Source organism: Hemicordylus capensis, chromosome 2 (genome assembly GCF_027244095.1).
Source record: "Hemicordylus capensis ecotype Gifberg chromosome 2, rHemCap1.1.pri, whole genome shotgun sequence".
Taxonomy (NCBI): domain Eukaryota; kingdom Metazoa; phylum Chordata; class Lepidosauria; order Squamata; family Cordylidae; genus Hemicordylus; species Hemicordylus capensis.
Genome location: NC_069658.1, coordinates 346124795 through 346131540, shown reverse-complemented (window position 1 = coordinate 346131540; position 6746 = coordinate 346124795). Strand labels below are relative to the sequence as shown.

At 43.2% G+C, this 6746-nt stretch overlaps 1 long non-coding RNA gene across 1 annotated transcript; it reads right to left on the bottom strand.

Annotated features, from left to right (window-relative positions):
• Positions 1 to 3444: 3444 nt before the first annotated feature.
• On the bottom strand, positions 3445 to 5611 carry LOC128344250 (uncharacterized). Its single transcript, XR_008315748.1, has 2 exons — positions 5387 to 5611; positions 3445 to 3796 (listed from the first exon to the last, which is right to left on the bottom strand). It is a non-coding gene; the product is annotated as an uncharacterized LOC128344250 (long non-coding RNA).
• Between the last annotated feature and the right edge of the window lie 1135 nt (positions 5612 to 6746).

Here is a 6746-nt window from a genome sequence, read left to right as displayed (position 1 = left end):
TTAAGAGACAATGTGAGAACAGTCCTGAATGTATTGGAGTATTATGAAAAACACAATGATAAACAGATTGCTATGATCTTTCTGGATGCAGAGAAAGCATTTGACAATGTTTCCTGGCACTGGATGCAATGGAAGTTGGTAATAATTTTATTAGGGCCATTAAGACAATATATTCGGAGCAATATGCTAAAATTATTATAAATGGGAAACTATCAAATAATTGTAAAATACAAAAAGGAACTAGACAAGGCTGTCCACTTTCCCCATTACTTTTTATATTAGTTCTGGAAGTGCTTTGTAGAAATATCAGAGAAGATGAACAAATACAAGGCCCGAAAGTAGGGAAACAGGAGTATAAACTTAGAGCCTTTGCGGAGGATGTGGTGTTTTTTCTAGAAAACCCATTAGAGAAGATCGGAAGGCTCTTGGAAAAAACAGAACAATTTGGCCACTTGGCTGGGTTTTATATAAATAAGAGTAAAACGAAGGTGTTGACAAAAAATATGGACCAGAAATCCAATGATAGACTTTATGAAATAAGCGAATTGAAAGTGGAGAAGAAAATTAAATATTTGGGCATCTGGCTGACAAACAAGAATTCTTTGTTGTTTTCAAATAATTATATCAAAATATGGAATACAGTAAAAATTGATTTGCAAAGATGGACTAGAATGAACTTATCTTTAATGGGAAATTAAACTCATGCCTGTGGGCTTCTCAGAGGCATAGTTTGTTTGTGGGGTTTTAAAAATCTGTTTTTATATTTGTGAAATGCCTAGAATCATCTGGGTGAGGTGGTATAAAAATCTAATAAATCGTCGTCGTCATTATCATCTGGTGGGCCACTGTGTGAAACAGGATGCTGGACTAGATAGGCCTTGGGCCTGATCCAGCAGGGCTGTTCTTATGTTCCCCTCTCCCCATTCACTGCTGCCCAGTAACCTGGGGATTGACACCAAAGTGAGGCAGGCCCTGAAAGTTGTGGAACCAGCCCAGATTGCACTGCTGCTGCTGCTGCTGCTGCTTGCTCGCTGCTGCTGCTACTACTTACTGCTTTTAAATATGCTATCTTTTTCAATAGTAAAGTTCTCAAAGCAGCTTATATAGCAAAATAAATGAGAAGATTCCATTTCAAACCCCCAAAGGGGCTCACAAGAAACATCAGGAAGACAATAACAACAGCCACTGAAATGGCATTATTCTGGGATAAATAGGATAGTTGCTCTCCCTCTACTTCTTCTTCTTCTTCTTCTTATTATTATTATTATTATTATTATTATTAAACATATTTTTATACCATCCAAAAATCATCAAATACACACACACACACACACACACACACACACAAATGATTATTATTAAATTAAACCCTTTCTGGCAGGGTGTGTATGGAATTGTTGCAGATTGTGAACATGGAGGGGGCCCATCTCAAGAATGATCAATATTTGAAATGATGTAATTGATCTTATTCATTCAAGACAGTAAAACTAATCAGTTAAAACATAATGCCAGGGTCAAGAGTTATTTCAGTATTTTGGGTTATTACATTGACACAGGATGCAATGGCTGACGTACTGTACAATGTTATTCATGTAGTGGAATGTAACATTTGTGCAGATGTGTAAGCACAAACATTGCACAAATGGGATTGTGTGACAGTGCAGTCATTATCTATAATGGCCACACTGTCGTGCAACTCCATGAGCTCAATTTTTGCACTTACACAACAGTGCTTGTGAACATCTGTGCAAACATTTTTCTCCCACCGCAGGCATTATGTTGCACAGTATCCAGAGGAAAGTGGCCTTCAAATGAACGCTCTGCTCCCAGGCCTTTCAGAGTCTTTAAAAGGCCCTGCCTCCAGCACAATGCTGCTTAAGGCAGTTTACAATAAAAATGGCCATAAAATATAATAAAATAAACACAGATGAAACAGAGATGCAGCAGCAAAGCATCAAGAGCAATAATGCTGAGGTGAAAATGAGTTAAACTAGAAGCTAATTGAAACCAGGTTTAAAATGCCTCTCGGCATTTTAAAACCCATCATGGAGAGAGATTGGTGAAGCTTCTCTGGAAGGGCATCCCAGAAACAGAGGATGCACTACTGAGAAGGTCATGTCCCTGGTCCCTGGGACTAGGGCATGGCTAGTGCCCTCCCTGTACATCTTCCCACTTAATGGGATTATTCATAGTGCCAATGATTAATATCATTGTGATGTCCTGAGAGTTTGAAAGGCATTTTTCTATCACTGGTCATCAGAGCACACCCACATGAAGAATTTCAAAGGGGGTTAATTGTGTAATGCATGCCCAGTCCCTCAAGTCCACCCACAGCATGGGGCATCAGCCCACATTGGCTCCCTGCCCATTCAGGGGCAAGTATTGAATCAGGATGGCTAAGGCAAGCTGCAGGGTAAGTGTTGCGGATGAGGAACATACTGAGGGGAGGGGCTTTAGCTCCACAGGTAAGCCTGTGTTTTGCATGCAGAAGATCCCAGGTTCAATCTGTAGCATCTCCAGGAAGTTTTACAGACAGGGCTTTCCCCCCTATTCCACTCCTGACTGGAGTGTGCCAGTCCACATATTCGCTGGATTTAATTCAACCTCCCTGCGGGCTATCAGAGACCAGGACAGACAGGGCTTTGTTTTTCCCCAAAGGGAGGCTGCAAATTCTGGCTTAGCCCAAGGTATGTCCAACCTAAAATAATCCTCTATTTTCAGCAGCTTTTGAAAAAAACCTTGATGTTTCTGCTCAGCTCCGACGCTTGTCTTTGATGTGCATAGGGAAGCAGCTGAGGGCTATGTTAACGCTCCACCTAATCCCCCGGATTAAACTGTCTCGAATCTGCTGCAAAGTAGATCCGCTCCTCGGATACCCCACAGCATAAAGCCCCGTCTGTAAAACTTCCTGGTAGGGGTGGGAAAGATCCCTGACTGAAACCCTGCTGAGTCACTGCCAGCCACTGCAGACAATATGACATCAACCCACATAGAAGGTCAAATGTATTGACTTAGTATAGGGCAGCATTGTACATTTGAGGAAAAAATTACTTACTTTCCTCCGTTTTCACACTTCCAGCACAATGCTAAAGAGCTGGCATCAAAGCACTATACAGATATATCCTCAGCCTGAGACACTGGATGGGGTCTTTCATTACAAAACTAAGGCCAAAGCCGTATGAACGAGCTCCCAGAAAAGGTGTACGCAAGTTCCTGTCTTCCCACAGAAATGACACTTTCATAAACTCTGCACTTTCATAACCTGAAAATCAGATTTTTCCAATCAAGCATTCATTCCATCCACTTGAACTGGTGTTCTGCTTTTAGGACAGCAGTAGTTAATTTGATTTTTGGTTTGTGGTGACATACAAGGCATTCATACTGCAGCTGCTAATTCAATTTCTTGAAAGAGACACACACAAAGCAGTTCAATGTACTCGAAAATTGAATTTGATGTGCCAAAGTATTTTTAATATGGTTTGCTGAAGTAGTTTGTCCTTGGGTTACTAGACATTCAGAATATCCCATAGTCCGGTATCCTCAGTTTCCTGCTTTCTGAACTGATGCTGACACAATTCATGCCTACTAATTTCGCCTCTCAGTAGGCTTGACAGGCTACAAATTCAATTTTTCCTCAGATGTATGCCATAACAAGCCAAGCTTTCACTCAGCTGCATCAATCTCTCTGTGTGGTATCTTGACCGCAGTGTCTTTTTGAGAGCTGTTTTCTCCTTCCCTCCTGGACTGGTGCCCTCTCGAAGATTTCATCCCTCAAGGATTTCAGCTGCAAACATGTCTGCTTGCAGAATGATTAAAAAAATAGAGGACAAAAACATATTAGATGAGGATTTATGGGCTGAAAGCCAGCATGATAGGGCTATGGGAAGATGTACAGAACAGACACTGATGTGATCAATGTGTGTGTGTGGAGGGTGCATGATTTTAAAAAGATAAGCACAGGGCTTATAAACTTTTTTATTCAGCTCCTTCCACAAGTGGACTCTCTATTTTTCAGGGTAAGTTAGGTTGGATGGGTGGAGAGAAGTCTGTCCTTTTGCTCAAGGGAAAGGATCCATTCAATGCAACAGTACGATACAGCGAGAGCTAATTAAAACATTGCAATAGCAGCACAGTAGCCACTTGAAAATAGAGCTGCTCAACATGAAGCACCACATGAACCTTTCCATACTCAGAATCAAAGGAAGCAACACAAATAAAACTCCCCTGAGGAAAACGTAAACAGCTTGAAATGCATTGAGTTCTCTCAATAAAAGTGGATTCCATGCATCCCCAGACTATCCTTTCTGTCTGGCATCATTTTAGTGCAGCTTTCTTGCTTTGAGTGAGTCCCAGAGGGGAGGCAAAAACCACAAAGAGACTTGTGGCACCTTAAAAACTCACTCAGAATTGTAACTTAAGTTTTTGTGACCCAGAGTCCACTTCATCAGAATAAAGAGGTCTCCTAAGTGATTTCTTCTTGTCTCTAGATCTCAGCTGAGAGTACAAACATTTTACATAAGTGACTGACTACTACTACGACAAATATTTATATACCACTTTTCTACCAAAAAAATAATATGGTTTACAAAGAAAAATATGTGGTTTACATAGAAAAAAATATGGTTTACACAGAAAATTTTTAAAAAGTAAATTGTCCCAAAAGTTCACCATCTTAAAAACAAATATCATAAGGTAGACACCAGCAAGAGTTACCGAAGACACATATGAGTCGCTAACTGATTGTACCATAAATCAAATAAGAAAGACAAGGGCAGGGCAATGGAGGAATGATGAGACTTGTTTGTGCAGGTCAGGGGATTACAGGCCAACAGTTTTTGTTATATGACCTAGAGCCCAGTATTCACTTAAAGTGGGGGTCCTCAAACTGGGGTCAGTCTCAAACAACTTTAAAGGGGGGTTCCAAACAACCAGCAAGTTTCATTAGGAGTGGAGGGGCCTTAACCAACATATACAAGGTGTGGAGACAGTCAAGGATGATGGGGAGCAGATGGAGACAGAAGCCAACACCTACTTGACTTCTCTGCTGATCACAAATCCAAGGGCAGGCACAGCAGGGGAGCTGATCTAGTGAGCAGACAAAGAAGTGTCATTGCTGTGCTGCCCTTGGCTTTGTGAGTAGTGGAAGATCCCAGTGGTTTTCAGCTCCTGTCCCCCTGTCTGCTTCCTCATGCCTCGGAGAAACTGGAGCAGATCTTCGCTTTAAGTTCTTGACAGCGTCTCCCTGAATTTTTTAATTAGTATGCAAGCTGAGTACAAATAAGTAAGTGAGAAAGCCAAGAAAATACTAGGGATGTGCACAAAGCATTTCGTGCACATCCGAAGGAGCGGGAAGCAGTCATTTTAACAGGAGAAAGGCAGGTCTTACCTGGCCCTTCCTTGCTCCTCCGCTGCCCCAATGTGGCACTGTTCCTATTAAGCAGCTGGGCTGTCCATTGTGAAAAACCAGGCTGCCTGGCTGCATCTTGCTTGGGAACAGGAAGTTCCTTGTTCCCAGGAGCCTGTGGGCGGTGTCAGGAAGGAAATGGTGTCTGAGCACGTGCAGATGCCATCTTGAATAGTCAGCATGGTGTTGCTGACCACTCAAGATGGCATCCACACATGCTCAGATGCCGTTTCCTTCCCGACACCGCCCACAGACTTCTAGGAGCAGGGAACTTCCTGTTTCTAAGCAAGACACAGCCAAACAGTGTGGATTTTCACAATAGACAGCTTGGCTGCTTAAAAGGAACAGCGCCACACTGGGGCGGCGGAGGAGCAAGAAAGGGCCAGGTAAGACCTGCCTTCCTCCTGTAAAGTAAAGTCCTCTCTCTGAGGGAAGGTAGGATGCCTCCTAGTCTTAAGGAGGCAATTATTAGACCGCTTCTGAAGAAGCCTACCTTGGATCCATCATTGCTGAGTAACTACAGGCCTGTCTCCAACCTTCCATGGTTGGGCAAGGTAATTGAGAGGGTGGTGGCCTCCCAGCTCCAGACAGTCTTGGAGGAAACTGATTATCTAGACCCATTTCAAACTGGCTTCCAGGCTGGCTATGGGGTGGAGACTGCCTTGGTCAGCCTGTTGGATAATCCCCAACGGGAATTGATGGAGGAAGTGTGACTCTGTTGATCCTTTTGGACCTCTTGGCTACTTTTGACACTATTGACCATAGTATCCTTCTGGAGCATCCGAGGGGGTTGGGAGTGAGAGGCACTGCTCTTCAGTGGTTCTGCTCCTACCTCTTGGGCAGGTTCCAGGTGGTGTCCCTTGGAGACTGTTGTTCTTCAAAATCTCAACTTTTTTATGGTGTCCCTCAGGGCTCCGTATTGCCTCTGATGTTGTTTAACATCTACATGAAACCGCTGGGAGAGATCATCAGGAGATTTGGTGCAGGGTGTTATCAGTATCCTGATAACACCCAAGTCTATTTCTCCATGTCAGCATCATCGGAAGAGGGCATAACCTCCCTGAATGTCTGGAGTTGGTAATGGGCTGGATGAGGGATAACAAACTGAGACTGAATCCAGATAAGATGGAGGTACTCATTGTGCGGAGTCGAAACTCGGGAGATGATTTTGATCTACCTGTTCTGGATGGGGTCACACTTCCCCAGAAGGAACAGGTACGCAGTCTGGGATTGCTTCTGGATCCAAGTCTCTCCCTGGTGTCCCAGGTTGAGGCAGTGGCCAGAGGTGCCTTCTATCAACTTCGGCTGATACACCAGCTGCGTCCGTTTCTTGAGATAGTTG